Below are 17,206 nucleotides of genomic sequence, written 5' to 3'. Positions count from 1 at the left end.
TAATGATGATGTCATCAGGGACTTTTTTCAGAAAATAAAAATACTTTATTTTCTAAAGGATTTTTAGGTGTCTACAACCTCTAGAGATCGGTATTGAACATATAGCTAGGTAGCAAGGTCAACTGAGCCATCATGTGTAGAAAGTTGATTATCTTTCTTCGTCAATGTTCCAGGGAAGGCTAGTTCCTTAGGAAACATGTCCATGTGTGGGGTCAACATGGACTAGATACTAATCAAGGTAGCCCTTATGTTTGCATCTTGTGCTTTTAATGTAGCTGGCTTACCTTGAGTAGAGAGTAATCTATGAAAATGAGTCTAGCTTTGACCAGGAGAAAGTTTCAATGTTGTACCTATCGACTATAGATTTCCTTGCAGTCAGTCAATAGCCATGTGTACTTATTTTGTGAATAAATTCACATCACAAAGCTTTGTGTATAAAGAAAAGATATTCTTGAACACCTTTTACACATCCTCCATTTTGGTTGTTAAATCAACCTGTCCTAGTACAATAGCACTAGAAATATTTTCAAGAACTTTAGAGTGAAACTTCTTTTCAAACCATTCTAGAAGTTTAACATTGTAGTCTAGGTCATCATCCCTGATCTTATCAACTATATTGACAAGTTTCTCAATGATTGGTTTTTCTTCACTCAACTCTGGTAGAGTAAATGCATCAAGAAATATCTCTTTGATGTCATGAAGAACTTGCTTCTTCTTATACTCTCATTGAAGCAACTCTTGTTGTTTCTTCCTTTCAAGAACTTCCTATAGAATGCTCATTTTTTCTCTAGTGATTGTTGCAAGATCAAAATTTGGTAGTATAATCATCTCATCTAAGTTTGCATCTCCATAAGATGTACCTTCAAAATACTTAGATGTGTCATGACTAGGCCTTGATATTTGTAAGGGTGTAGCACATGTACTCAACCATTGAAGAGTTTGACTAGTAGAAAGTGATATGGAAGATGGTAGGGTAACCAAAGTCTATATAGCAATCTATTCCTCTTTCTTAGTAGTAAAAAATGACTCTTTATTCCTAACCTTCTCCTTTTTTGTGTTGTCATCTTCACCTTGCACTTGTGAGATAGGTGTAGGCCTGGCTTCTTGACCTATGTGGACTTTTGTCCCATCCTTCTCAATAGTTAACACTGCTTCCAATGAAGGATTTGGCATTAATGTACTAACATTTGGTGTCTCTATACCCTATGCCTAATATACCACAATGGGCATTATAATTAGTATTTTTTTAGATTGAGAGGGCACTTTGGATGATTCTTGTGATTTCTCCTCTATAGATGCCAATTCTACCTTTCAATCTCATCTACTCTCACCAATATAGGATGACTGCATAATTTTTCTGTAGTGGTGGAGTCAATCAAAAGTTTCTTCATGTCTTCCTCTATCAAGGGATTGATGTTCTAGGTAGATTTTTCAGGAACATCCTTAATTTTTATTAAGTCCTGGTGACTCACTTGGTCTACATATGGAGGGCTAGCACTTAACACTCATACATCTGGTATGGTACATTTTGATCATCCTATTGCTCGTCATCAACTATGGCCTTTGATGATGTTGTTTTTTTAGTACCTCCCACATGACCATCCTTGACTTTTACTTTGTGTCCTTGTTCATCTTTCTTATCTCCAACTTCCTCAGGAACTTGGTCACTTGGCTTTGATGTTGTCAACCCATAGATAACTTTCAATATATGGGTGCTCTGTTTGACAACCTCTTCAACATTATTTTGGAAAATATTAAAAGCTCTATATTTGGGGGAAAATCTCCCCTTGAATTTGTTCATGGCTCTTGTCATCATTGATTTATCAAAAGTAGGCATTACTCTTGCAAGTGTAGTCTCCCTAATCTATCTTTCTATTGTTGGACTATACTGCCACTTCTGCTCAACTTGGTCATAAAGACTCTTTAGTAGTGAGTTGGCAATCTCAATAGGTGTGGTCTTAAATGTAGCCATCATCTTATATATAGATTCTTCCACCTTATTTTGATTAATCTTTCCTAATTTATCAAATACAACATGTGCAAAACTAGACAAATATGCATTATTCTTAACATTTTTACACAAGTTGTCTATATTTGATGAGGGATTGTGGCTTACCACTTGAAATTGACTAATGTCATCTGATTCTATCCTTTTCTCATCTAACTCGGCTATAGAAGTGTATTTTCTCAGTGCATATGTCTTCTTTGCAAGCTGAATTGGCTCTACTAAGGCAATAGATCTCTTTCCTTTTGGTTTATCTACCTCCTTTACTTTCTTGGTGATTTCCCTTGTACTTGACCTGGTAGTAGGTACTGCTGGCTTCTATTAAGAAATTTTCACAAGCTTCTTCTTGGGTTTCTTTACTTTTGTTTCCTTTGCTTTCTTCTTCTTCTTTTCAACTGGCTTAGGTGTTTCCTCAACTTCTTCTCCTTGGCACCTTCAAAATTATCTTCTTGTTCTTCTCCTTGGCCTTGAGTGAATGCCAATGGGGCTTCAACCTAATGTTCTTCTTCATTATTTTCATCATCTTCTTCTTCTTCCTCTCCCCCTTCACCAAATCTCTCCTAAAGCTTCTTCACAAGCTTATTTTTCTTCCTTATCATAGTAGCTATCTTCAAATCAATAGTGATTCTTGATTTGGCTTCCTCATAGTTTCCAAATGAGGCGGCACTCTTGTCAATTTCTTTTTCCAATAGTGTTGTGATCGTTGTAAATGCCTCATCCACATTGATTTCATAGGGCAATGGCTTGAGCCCTCTAACACTAGGTAGTGTTGCATGTAGATATGTATAATCAATATCAACTAAGAAGTAAACATCATTATAATGTTTCTCCACTAGTGACACTAGAATCATTCTTGAAATCTTCAAAGTAGCTTGTCATCACTGTTTCAAAATTCTTTCCAAGTTTCTCTATCAACTCTGAAATCTTCACTATCACTAGCCTATTGGTCTTCCATGCTATTTGACCAAATGTTGGAAAAGTATTATGTACATAGAAGAATAGTAGACAAGAAGTGAACCAAATTTGCATTGTGCACTCTTTGCCTTCCTTATGGCTTCCAAGATTTCTAATAACTGTTGAAGTTGTAACTCGGCAAGGTCATAAGTGTGGTCTTTCTTCACTATCTTGTAACCCAAATCCACACCCATGCAAGATACATTGTTCAATCTACTTGAATGAAAGAACTTGTGAAAAATTACTCTCACTAAAAAGTCAATTAGGGGATTAGAAATTGTATCTATGGACATCCCTCTCTTATTCCATACTGCCCATGTATTTCTCTCAATTACTTCCTTTGCATCACTTCACATGGTTTTGGGTCTGTCTAGGGTTGGATACCATGTCACTTGGTTGATGATCCTTTTAGTGATTTTAATGGGTCCATTCTCCAACCAAATGAAATTATTGTGAATACGGCTCAGAACAATGTGTATCCAATCATTCTTAAAGACTTGGGGAAAATCTAGGGCATGATTTAACCCTTTATGTTCAACAATCTTGTACTCTTCCCTTAAAACTCCATTATCACATAATTTACTATATGCATCTCTTATTTCCATGTCTCCAACATCTCCTATCTTTCTAGTGTAGTAGCATATGATATCTTGTATCATTAAAAATTGGGGTGGTATCATTGATAATGCACTAGACAGGTCTCCCTTGTATGCTATCTTGGGAATAGCTCAGAAGGGTGGTTGACTAATTTCATTACTTATTAATTACACATTAGAAACTTCTTTCTCTTCCTTCCTAACATTTGCATAAGAGCTATACACTATTTATGTAACTAGGGATTGCAAAAACTGAAACCATGAAACTCAACACTCAACAAAGACCTCGTGAATCTAATGAATGGTGATGAGTAATGGCTAAATCTAGTTTGCAAACACTTGAATCTTTCTCCTTAGTTTTCCTTATGCTCTTCATGTAGTCTTTGACCTCTGATGAATGAAAATGAGTCAAAAATTAACTATATAACCCTTGATATTCAATAATAAATGCTTAGTGCTTATACAACTGTAAGCTTGACTATCATAAGATTTCCAATCACTCAACTTATACATGATTTCACTATGCTTGGCAATCACAATGAGCTCTACCACTACTAGCATAATTTCATCACTCAAAAAAAAAATGTAAAACTAACAAAACTATAGATATCTTCAAGGTTCTAACCAATACATTGCATCTTAATTCATGCATATATTATCATTTCAGAACTCTGATTCTCGGAACTGGTGTATGAAATAAATTTGAAATATTAGTCCCACACATACCTTTTGATTGCCTAGTTGGGGGTGATCACCTGATCCATTGGATAAAGAGATCTCATCTAAACTTGATGTGATGCAATCTTCCTTCTTCTTCCATGTTTTGTTCATTTACACTTCACCTTCTCAACATTGACCCTTTCTTTGCCTTTATTGTTACCATTACTCAGTACTATTGATTTGGTTGGATAGTTTTTGCTGATATGACCAGTCTTCAAACAACTAAAGCATATAGTTTCACTCAACCATCTATTGTAGTTTTCTCTGAAATGGGTTCAAATGCAATTCTCAGGAACATGTCTATATTCTTGATAATAGTGACAATTGTAGCTTGTGTTGTAATCCCAATTGTAGGATTTTCCATTGTGTTGTACCTTTGTCTACTTGTTTGATGTCCACTTGGCATTAGATCTACATTCATATTCTTTATGTCCATACTTATGACAATTGTGGCAATATCCTTCAAATCTTTGTGTGTGTAAGGTCTTGGTCTTGCATTCATGTGCTTAATGTCCTTGCTTATTGCACTTATGACAGTAACCCTTGAATTTTTGCTTAGGGTTTTGATTTGCATTGTTGCTCCTACAAACATTTGTTGTATGACCCAAATTTCCACAATTATGACAAGTGGGTTTGTAGTTCTTATCTTTGTTGTTTCTATGTTCACCACTTTTAGATGATTCTCCTTCCTCAGTACTAGTGTATCCTAAACTAGTAGTATCATTGTTAGATCTAGGAGATCTCATCTGTCTCTCAAAGTATTTGATGGCTTCATTAGGTTTGTTGAAACTTTCAACAAATTCCTTTTCTTTTCTTAGTTCATTCCTCAATTGTTCATTTTGTAACTTCAGGGTTGTGATCTCAATGTCCTTTCCATTCAGTTCATGATTTGTAATCATGAATTGATTCATCGTATCCAATTGCATGTTAGTAATTATTTGTACCTCTTATGTCTTCTCTTCTAGTTTTTTGGTCAATATTATTTTGTCATCTTCAAACATGACTTTGTCATCCTCAACTTTCTTTTTCTGCTTGGTCATGTCACATAACAAGACTGATTGGACTTATTGTTATATCTTAATATTTCTAACTTCTTTAGTTAGGGCATCATTATTTTCCATCAAATCTACAACTGCTACATCAAACTCACTTGAGTTTTCATCTGCAAATAATTCAGTAGTGTCTTCCTCTTGGTAATGTGTGTCATTTTTCTCAATAGCTATCTCTTTCTTTCTCTTCAATGAGCACTTCAACTCATTTCTTGCTTCATTCAACTAATGTAAGATAGGCTGAATTTCAATCTTCTGGTTATCAATAACCTTTCCCAACTTGTAGACTTCCATCTTCAAGATCTTTTCTCGAAGTTGCAAAGATTTCGTTTCTAGAGAACAAAGCTCTGATACCAATTGTTGGAATTAACAATGGGAAAGTAAACTTTGAGAGGGTGGGGTAGGGGGGTGAATTAGTACTTCAAAACTTTAACCATAAAACATTCACCACACATCCATCTCATAATTTATCATGTAAATTGAAATAGTTTCATCGATAGCATGAAACAAATAACACATAACACAATCTATTTGTTAGCCAGAACCCCTCCAATGAGAAGGTAAAACTAGAGTGGAGATGACACCCACAAATCTTCACTACTACATTTGTAAAGTGTATCCAATGAAGGTTATGATTGTTTGATCATAAACTATGATCTACCATATGAAAGTTCTACTATGTTAAAGGCTTACAAAGACTATTAAATCTTACCCTATTAAAGGATTTCAACACCCTTCTAAAAGTGTGCCTTGTTAGAGGACTTAAACTTGCAATAAAACAAGCACCCTATTAAAGGATTTACAAAAGCCTGTTAAGACTACTCGATTAAGAGATATGCACTGATTCACCTGTTAGAATGTTTTAGCCTTGATCCTTTGGTTAACACCTCTCTGTCAGATATCAGATATCCCCTTTCTTGATGTGTACTTGATCCTCCTAGTCAAATGTATCTCTTCTATCCTTTAACTACTCTGCTCTATTCTCTCTATCTGATTCTGTAGTTCAATGCTCTCTCACAACCTCCTTAGTCACCATGAATGCTCTCTTTGCACTTAGCATTCACCCTTCTCTTCTCATCCACACATACAAACTCTTTAGGGTTTGCCCTCCTTAAGAAGACTTAGGTGAGCTAGGGTTAGGCAGGAATCAACGATTGTGATTCATCCATTTTACCACTTAAAACATCCCTTAATCTGATTAATTGCATGTACTACATAGGGATTCTCAATATATCTTTAGATATATCTTCTAGAATCATAAAATAATCCTCAAGTCAGCCCAAAAATGGTTTACATAGGAGTTTGTGCCATTACAAACGACTATGCCAAAAACTATTTACTCGGCACTTGAAAGCTCTAATGCTCGACATTCACTATATCCTTAATGATGTAACTTGATTCCTGAATGACTCGGCATCCACTGTTTTACTCGACATCTGAATCACTCGGCATATATGTCTTTCTCAACACTTGAGTGACTTGACACATACCATCTACTCGACACTAACTGGTGCTCGGCACTAACTGTGTATATTGCTCAGCATACACTATTTACTCGAAACATATTGAGTTCTATTAAGTAATGCCTTAAGTGTTTTGTCACTGCCTTATCAAAACCAAAATGAGATCAACTATTTGTCAAGTTACAAAAGGAATAAGTCAAAATACTAGTTTGTATACACCTATTTCTATTCTTGAGAAACCTTGGAGTGATACTAGTATGGATTTTGTTCTTGGATTACCTAAGACAACAAAGGGGTATGATTCTATATTTGTTGTTGTGGATAGATTTTCTAATATGGCTCATTTTATACCTTGCAAGAAGACATCAGATGCTGAGCATGTTACTAAAATTTTCATCAAAGAGATTCTTAGATTGCATGGATTACCAAGAAGTATTATTTTTGACAGAGACAGTAAGTTTTTTGGTTACTTTTGGAAGACTTTGAGGAAGAAGATGGGTATTGAGTTGAAGTTTAGTTCTACATTCCATCCATAGACAAATGGACAAATAGAGGTTGTGAATAGAAGCTTGGGTAATTTGTTGAGATGCTTAGTTGGAGATAAACCACATAATTAGGAGTTAGTATTGACACAAGTTGAGTTTGCATATAATAATTTTGTGAATATGAGTATAGGGAGAACACCTTTTGAGATTATTGTTGGAATGCAACCTAGAGAAATTTTCTATTTGAGGGATGTTGCTAGTGAAGAAAATAGAAGTGTTGCAGGGGTAGAATTCGCTGATTTTATGGATTCTTTGCATAAGGAAGTGAAGTTGAGGTTAGAACAAAGTGATCAAAATTATAAGGAAAATATTGATAAGTCTAGAAGACATCATTTTTTTGAAGTTGGTGATGAGGTGATGGTTCATTTGAAGAAAGGTAGATTTCCCAGTCGAACATACAATAAGTTGAAGATAAAAAAGTTTGGACCTTGTAAGATCTTGAGGAAGTTTGACAGTGGTAATGCTTATGAAGTTAAGTTACTTGATGAAATGGATAAATCTCCTATATTCAATAGTGCTGATTTGTATAAGTATCATGAGTCGGATGATGAAGTTGTTGTATTAGATTATTATCCTAAAAAGGATATTGAAGAGGTTAAACAGGTATTGAATCAGAGAGTTGATAATAGCACAAGAGGAAAATATTACTATGAGTATTTGGTAAAGTGGAAGAGAAGACCATTCGAAGATGCTAAATGGATTTTTCAATTTGAGTTGGATTTAGCTTAGGTTGTGACACTTGCATGATTTAGGAGAATCATTTCTTTCAACCCCGGTTGTGTGATGTAGGAGCATCTTGGGTTGCATTGCTATCCTACATGTTTTCTTATTTCTTAGTTGTTGTCGAGTCCCTTGGTGTTGATGAGATCTTTTTTGTTATTGAGTTCTCTATTACTGTCGAGTTCTCTGTTGTTGCTGAGTTTGTAGTTGATGTCAAGCTCATAGTTGATGCTAAGTTCATGGTTGATGTTGAGTTTGTAGTTGATTTCGAGTTCATGTTTGATGTTGAGTGCTTGTTGGTGCCCAGTTCGTGCATGTGTCGAGCTTTGCCAAGCACTAATGTTTGCCTTGGTCCTTCATTGACCGACTTGTCTATGTTTGGTTCTAGTTTGAGCCTACCTTGTGCATATTTAATTACGTATTTGCATTTAATATTTGTTGAGAGCCAACTTGTGGCTTGGTTATGTATTTGATGTAAGGGTTTATTTAGTTGGTAATTTATAATAGGCCAACTTGTGGTCGTGCAAGTATTTAAGGGGATCCTGGGTAGAGTCTTAGACAAGAGGATTATTATAATCATTCAAGGAAGAGTAAGAAGTAGGGATTAGAATGTGAAGATCATCATTGAAGTTTAAATTGTAATTTTGGTTGTAATCTAGAAGGCCTCACAGTTGGGAATGTATTTGGGACTTTGATGAATCAATAAAGTGTTTTTCTCTTCTATCTCCTTTGGTTATTGTTCTCTGTGTTGTGTTTCCACTATGTTTACTCTTGCAGGTGGCTTTCATAGCTAGGTGTACCTTTGGCCCTAGTTTCCATTGTTCTTCCCTACATTATAAATATATATAATATATATTATACATATATACATTATATATAATACATATGTTCTATTGTGATTTATATTGTTAATATATATTAACTAATAATGATTCATCATAGAGACATGTCTCTTACTCTTATATTTACAAGGCATTGGGATATGCATTTGGAATATATCTATAACAATGCCAATATAATTACATTTTCAAAAACTAATCCATGTTACTAAACAATCATGTCCATGATTTTTGCTTACTCTACTTGTAGCATATCTGAAAAAATGTACTTTACACATGACATGCATGTTATATAATGAGCAATAGATCACGCCATCTATCATTATTCTCATGCTCTTCTAGGCATGGTTCAATAGCCCAACTATAGTACTTCTTATAGACACATTTCAAGTTCTCTTTCCCCTATATAGATAGAGAGGGTTGCTAGTGCTTATGTAGGAGCCACTGAGGACACATTTCTAACAGAGGACTCCAAAAGCATTGTACTCACCGAGTAGAAACTAAAATTCATGAAGTACAATGTTCAATTCTCATCTTGTCCTTCCTATGTTGTTGTTGTGTATTCGTCTTCAAGGTTTTTGTTAGAAAACTATACCCTTCTAGTTAGCAAATATTTGGATTCCAAAGCTCATCATGAATCCCTCAAATAGGTCCATGATGACTTGGCTACAATAGTTGGTATTGGCCTTGATGACACTTATGTTGAAAATGTGTCATTCTATGTACTCAAGTAGATTATACTTTAGAGTGTTATCAAGATACCATTTGGACTTTTAGAAATCTAGAATTGTGAAAGGTTAGGTCTTTGGAAGCTATGCAATTTTTTTTTCTTAAATAGTTTATGCTTTTGCTTCCATCTAAAAACTCTACTAGATTATGTTTTCTAAAGAGTAATTAAACTTTGTTATTGTGATTTATTAGCAGATTTGTAGATCCTGATTTGTGGGTCTGAAAGATTCATAGTAGTTAAGGGTGAGAAAGTTGAAGTTTCTAAACTGCTTATAAATTTTACTTACAACTTCTGATAAACAAATGACAATTTGACCCAAAAACTCAAACTTTCTAGAATTTTCCTCTCCTCCTAGATAAAAATGGCCATCACAAACCTTGACATGCATAATCTAAAACCCTTGTCATAACCCTTGATCATATACCACTTTTTAAATCATTTCAGCTAATGGTTCTAACATTTCTTGTAGGGATATCAAACAATGAAAACCCTTCGTGTTGTTAAGCATTCAACTTTTCTATGCAACAGGGAAGACATGCAAGATAGGAAATGTTTGTGTCTGTTTCATCAAACTACCAATCGAAATTGCATAGAGATTTATGACTTGTAAGGAGAATAGTGGACGACAAATTTTTTTTAAAATTTTGGAAATCATTATGTGAATGGTAGGTCGTCCATTATTTTCATAAAGCTAGGGGCTATGCAAAGATGGTTCAGAGTCCAAATATTTTGCAAATCTAAAAAAAAATAAAAAATGAAAACCTAAAAAACTTTTAAAAATGAAATCTTGAAAAATTCTTGAGTTAGAAGGGTTATTAAGCTAAGAAAAAATATACTTATGCGTTGGAGTAAAGACAACCCAACCACCGTTCATTATGTGAACTGTTATAAGATTTATCTCAACCTGTATTGTTTAGCCTATTGTGCACTTACATATTGCAACAGATTTGTGAAGATTATGAGACTCTTGATGAGTCTAAGATTTCCATCTGTCAAAATGATCGCACTTGAAGACAATAAATAAACTACCCTCATTAAAATCTCAGCTCTTGTCATTAGAGAATTTAACCTACTCATTAAAATTAATTAAGAACAATGTTCCCTAAAGTTTTCTATTTTTAGTAATTATTGTCACAAGAAAATTATTCTGCTCCCTGCCAAAACTAAGAGGAGCCAATAATATATTAAAATTAACTATAGTTAAAACAAATTACTTCCAAATATATTTCAATTTGATTGGTTGAAGGGAAAAACTAATTGCATCTCACAGATGCAATAGTATCTTGCATTGTAGGAACTAATAATTTTAGAAAGGTTCTATTAAAAAGACTAGCTTATACACAAATTGGCCTACATTAATTTTCTTTGATAATCCCTTCAATCGAAGACCAACTTTTATAAGTCACAAAACACAAGACTAATATATACATAAATTGACCTAAACTATTTTTCTTTTTGAATAGTATAAATAATAATAATAATATAAGAGAGAAACAATGATAATATCTTTCAAAAAGGTCCAAATTAAAAATGACATAAAAGAGAATTAGTATTAGTTTATACACAAATTAAAAAACAATTAAACTCTTAAAGATTCTATCAAAAAGACTAGTTTATAGACAAATTAGCCTCCATTCATTTTGTTTGATAATCCCTTCAACCCATCTTATATATATAAACTATATTCTTTTTTGGCATTTGTTGATATGCATATACTATTGTAATCTTTTTCTTTAACTAGTTATTAATAAAACTGGTTTCAACCAATTAAAACTTGTTATTTTTTAGTTTTAAAAAGTTTTGAAATATTTTCTAAAGTAACATGTACAAATTTCAATAGTAAAATGATGAAATTGATTTATCTTCACTCTTATTGGATAATATATTTGAGATCTTATAGAGAAAAACTCTTTTTTAGGCAATTTATTCACATCCACTACCTCTCACTTAAGAAAAGTATAGAAATATTATATGTCACTGATTGATTTGATATTATCAATCAATTATATAAAAAATTATTGTTGAGATTTTAAATTTAATATTTTAATATTAACTTTCTTGTATACTATTCTTATAATTTAAAATATGTAATTTTAAAATATATATGGTTTTCTAGTATTATTTTAAAAATAATTAGTTTTATTTTAAAATTAGATTATTAAATTTAATATAGTTAAATTATATGTAATTGAATATTAAAACAATAGTTATAATGAATATTTTAATTATAAATATATTAATAGTTGAATTATATGTAATTGAATATTGTAACCATAGTTATAATGAATATATTAATTATTCTAACTATAATCAATTATTGGACAAATGCTACCACTACCAAAAGGTAATTACACATGTAAAGTAATTGAAGACTAATAAATACTTAAATTAATCTGAATTATTTTCTTTTTAAAATCGTATGACCAATAACAATCTAAAATACATTAATTACATTATATTTTAGAACCAATGAAAATATCTCCCAAAGGGCCAAATTAAAAAAATCTAGAAAGATTCTATCAAAACATGACTGCAAATGACATAAAAGAGAAACCAAATAATCTATTTTTAAAATCCAAAGGTTAACATCAATCAACCAAGTCGGGAGCAAAGAGGGGCGGGGGTTGGGAAAAACCGGGGCTATAGGCTTTGCCTGAGTTGAAAATAGGCAGGGATGGTGGGCAGGAGTGTAATGAAAGTTAGTTTGAATAAAACAAACGAAATGATGGGGAAGAAAAAAACGGGGTGGCATAGGCACCGCAAGTTGCACAAGCGGTCCCTCAAGATAGGGAGGTGTGTCCGTAACGTTCGCGGGGATGAATAATAGTTAATAGTTATTAGTTCGTTGTATGTTAGTAATAAAACAAGCACATGAGTTTGATGATAGGCGATTCGTTTTTGAGCTGGTTGGGAGTTGACCCGTCTCCGTTTCGCCCGTCGCAACGCTTCGCGCCCGACCTGCCTTTCCGTCTCCATTAGTCGGCGACTACTTGTAAGGCCGGACGGACGCCTTGTTTCCTTGCGTTAACAAAACCAATACCAAAACCAAAGATCGAAGACATTTTGATCTTGTAGAATTCCCTCGGCCCTTCGCCGCCTTGAACCATCTGGGGCGTGTGGGGTTGGTTGAATGCGACTCGTACTAAAACCGCCTTCTTTCTTCTTCCACCAGCTTACTTGAGCCCTCCCACCGTAACAGGAGACCTGGCGTTACAGGAGGAGCGGTGAAGGAGCGACCGTCCTGGCGTTACAGGAGGAGAGGGGGTGAAGGAGCGACCGTCCAGGCGTTACAGGAGAGATGAGAGAGGAGGAGATGGTGTCGCGGGTGCGGGGTTCGATTCCTGGGGGGCTGAGTGCGGGGGAGGAGGACGTGGTGAGGGATGTGATAGCGCGGTACCATGTGCACGAAGTGCCGGCGGAGCACTGCACGTCGGTGGTGGCGCAGAGGGTGAAGGCGCGGGTGGAGTTGGTGTGGTCGGTGGTGAGCCGGTTCGACAAGCCGCAGACGTACAAGCACTTCGTGAGGAGCTGCAACACGGTGCGGGGCGATGGCGGCGTGGGGAGCGTGAGGGAGGTGAGTCTCGTCTCGGGGCTTCCCGCTACGACGAGCACCGAGCGGCTGGAGCTTCTCGACCCGGCGCACCATGTGATAAGCTTTCGGATCCTCGGCGGGGAGCACCGGCTGAGGAATTACCATTCCGTGACCACGCTGAACCAGTTCGTGGAGGAGGGCAGTGGGAGGGCTTGGACGCTGGTGATTGAGTCGTATGTGGTTGGCATTCCTGAGGGGAATACGAAGGAGGACACCTGTATGTTTGCCGATACGGTCGTCAGATGCAATTTGCAGTCGCTTGCTCAGGTGTCGGAGCACTTGCAGCAGAATCAGGATAGGCAGGGTGTTCTTCCGCCCCTAATTGGGCATTCTCATTCCCATTCGTCGTCTGGGTAAAATGGTATAGGATTAAATTAGGTTTCTTCTACTTGGAGGAATATTTGAGGAACCTGCAAATAGAGATCTCTGATGATGTTTTTGTATATATTGTTGCTGGTTTCTCAATGTCTTTGGATGATTTGGGGTTGGATCTGTGGTTTGCCCCAAATCGACTCATTTTGTGCTAGCCCTATAATTTTCCTTGAGTTCTTCAAATAATGCCTCACGAACGATCGAAGGACTGTATGTCGATGATGATGATGATGATGATGATTCTGTTCTGTGATTTAATAGATTTGGAACGCGGAAATGAATGTTCCTTAAATATGGCGCAAGGTCTCTGATTCTCTTTAATGGGTGATCTATTAATTGTAGTAGGCATTGAGTTTGAGTGGTGAAATGTTTGTTTTTCTTTATAGATTTGTCTTGAAACAAATGCTTGCCATTTTTGTTTTGGCGATCTAGGAACGTCAGTGGTAAAATCAATTACATTATCATATTTGGTTGGATTTGGTTGTGTGAGTTTTTATCATTCAATTCTATGTTTTTATCATCAACTTGAGTATTTAGCATATGGATTCGATTGTGAGTTTTAGACTTGAATTTTTAGCATTTCATTCGATTGTGTGCGTTTTTGGCATTCAATTGTATGTTTTTAGCACCAACTTAAATTTTTAGCATTCCATTGTATGATTTTAACATGATTTTTGGCCAACTTGAATTTTTAGCATTTTATTGTATGATTTTAACATAATTTTATCGACATTTCGGAGCGCACTCTTGTAATTCATCATCAGAAGATGTTTTTGCCTCATTTTACTTGTTTACTTGTATCTGAATAATGCTAACCTAGTTTGAATCTTTCTGAGCGGCCTAAATTCTGTTTTCTGATATCGTAATTCACACCATTGCTCTCTGTAATTACACAAATTTGTTGAGGAGATGCATTACGGCGATGACAGTAGAGTGGATTTTGAGCTTTGTTGTTTGTATCTGCCGACTTTCATTGATTGAAATCGCTCTGCTCATATATACCCAAATGCAACTGTACTCAAAACTCCTTCCCCCGGGCCTGCAAAGGCATTAATGGGGGCTACTCTCCTTGTGGGTACTTTTTTTTTTATTGTTCTTCCCGAAATGTTCGGAATGGATCTACGCCGTCCCTGCTGTAATCTACACAGTCCCGCATTCAACTGCGTACGAAGAGTGTATTGTACGAATCCGGCTAAAAAACTTCAAAAAAACACTGGATTTTCCTGGCCGTGCTCATAAATGAATCCACTAGGCGCAGTGCTCATAAATGAATCCCTGGCCGTCCCTACACCATTTATATGATTTACTCAAAGTTGCATGTTAGGGGAGTACAGCAGGCAGAGACGGTTGTACGAAGAGGGAAAAAAACTGGAATCGAAATACGGAGGTGTTATATATTGTGGGTGAATTGACAGGAGATTTGACGTGAAGGAGCGAACATGGGAGAAGATAAAAAAAACACTGTACTGTGAAAATACAATGTGCCCCATTTCTTTGAAAGAGATCGATCCAGGTAAATTTGGTGAGAATGTGTGATTGAGATTTCCTCCAAACACATAAGAAATTGCACGGCATCTAATTGTGGGGCAGATCCGTTGATTCCGTCCCCTGTCAGATTTGACACAGCGTGAGCATTCATTAATGAGTACCACCACTCTCAGGCCCCACACTTACAAAATATATCCTTTTTTATTTCTCATTCTTATCACCTCCCTCCGTCGTTTTGCGTGCCATCACTGTTTTGAAACAAAACACAACTGCATTCAACATGTACCGTCTACTCGCATCGGATTCCTTCAGTTTTTTCTGACAAAAATAATTCAAACACGCCAACCAAATTTCTCCCAGTCCGCCATGATTGAGAGCTTGGAGTTGCAGAAGAAGACTGACCGGCAGTACCAGTGGCCATCTGACCCAAAACAGATTCAATCCCCCCAACCGTTTATGAAAATAACTACCCAAATAATCCGAAATGCAGAATTTTTTTACGGGCGCTTGAATTTCCGGTGGTTTATAGGTGGGCTCGTATTGAATTCCATGTTTTCTGTCTGCTTACGGATGCGGAAAGGCCCTGCAACTTGCACACTTATTGTTGTTTTTTTCCTTCCATACGGAGAATTATTATTGCAACTTGCAGATTAACATTATTATTATTATTGTTGTTGATAAAAAGTAGTTAAAATTTCTCAAGGAAGAAGAATATTGAATGTACATCTCTCTGTAAATACGTGACAATTATTGTTTTTCATTCACATTTGACAAGATATAAATACACAGCAAGCAACCATGGAATCTTATGCTTTTTCTTAGAAATTCGATTGGTTGGCTAAGTCGTCGATTCTCCCAAATCATTCAGTTTTACTTTCCAAGCAACATTTGAATTAGATAGGAAACATTTAGAATTTGTATGCAAAGATTTGAGATGCTCAGATCCAAGTGGGATCTATTTTTTATTATCGCCATTTCAAATTTTTATGGTGATCTTTAAGTATCGATATTATTTAAGTCAAATATGCTTTAGAGTTCTTGTAAATGTATTCGGTGAATTTGCTTATTTACTGACTTTGTAAGATTCCATCTTTCTTTTAAATGATATTATTTTATTCATATTTGTAGAAGAACTGTCATTCATTTTATTTGTATAATTTTTCTAATAAAATTATATTATAAAAGAGTTTTTATAAGTACTCAATATAATAGTTTGAAAAATGTAAGGTTTAATTGTTGTTGATGGTAGAATATAAAGTAATTTTTTTTAAAATAAAGGAGAAGAAAATTATTATTTTTATTTAATGTTAATTATTTTTTAATAAAAAAGAAGAAGATTCATTTTATATCAAACTTAGAACAAATTTAAAGACATTTAGTTGATATATAAAGAATGTATTTATTGAATATAATTGAAATTTGAGAGTAAGCAAATGAGTATAAGAAATGTTAGAATTTTTTTTTATTGTAGTCTTTTGAATTTATTTTTAGATTTATGAAGTTTCATTTGATTTTCATAAATTAATACTCATTTAAAATTTAAAATTATAATTTGAATATTTCGAAAAACTTGTCTTAAAATTGTAACTCAAATATTATAAATTTAAATTCTTTTATTTTTTATATGAATATAAAGAGTATATATTGACTACAATATTTTAAGGCTTTCTTAATGAATCCATTTCTCATGCTCGAAGGGAAATGTGGCTAAAGTGAATCCCAACATGAGCCACTAAAGGGAAAGGGTGAAGATCACTTCAATGGAAGGTAGGGATATGTAACTCCATGAATTAAAGCAGAAAAAAAGGAATGGCGTCACCTCAATCTTTATTGAAACAATAATATATATTAATGATAAATAATAAAAGTGTAAAACATTATGAGGCATCTATTACACAAAATTCAACAAATAGGTTTATAATAATAGAATGTTTAAAATATATTTTATTTGTTTAATAACACAAATGTATAAGTTTAATTATTATGTAATATGTGTGTTTTAAGATTTTTTTGGGTAGAAACTAAATCAAACATTTACATTGTTTGGTTAAATAAATGAGACTTCTTTTCTTTTAAGTATTTATATTGTTGATAATCATAAAATGATATTATCATATAGTGATTTTTTACTAG

At 34.6% G+C, this 17,206-nt stretch overlaps 1 pseudogene across 1 annotated transcript; it reads left to right on the top strand.

The window, feature by feature from the left end:
* Nucleotides 1–12,473: 12,473 nt before the first annotated feature.
* LOC149578671 (abscisic acid receptor PYL2 pseudogene) lies at nucleotides 12,474–13,879 on the top strand (annotated as a pseudogene). Its single transcript, XR_016364724.1, has one exon. The product of XR_016364724.1 is annotated as an abscisic acid receptor PYL2 pseudogene (transcript).
* Nucleotides 13,880–17,206: the final 3,327 nt, after the last annotated feature.

The sequence above is a fragment of the Cupressus sempervirens genome, chromosome 1 (assembly GCF_028749045.1).
Source record: "Cupressus sempervirens isolate cs-2001-9-10 chromosome 1, ASM2874904v1, whole genome shotgun sequence".
Classification (NCBI taxonomy): Eukaryota; Viridiplantae; Streptophyta; class Pinopsida; order Cupressales; family Cupressaceae; genus Cupressus; species Cupressus sempervirens.
This window is presented reverse-complemented; position numbering and strand designations above follow the sequence as displayed.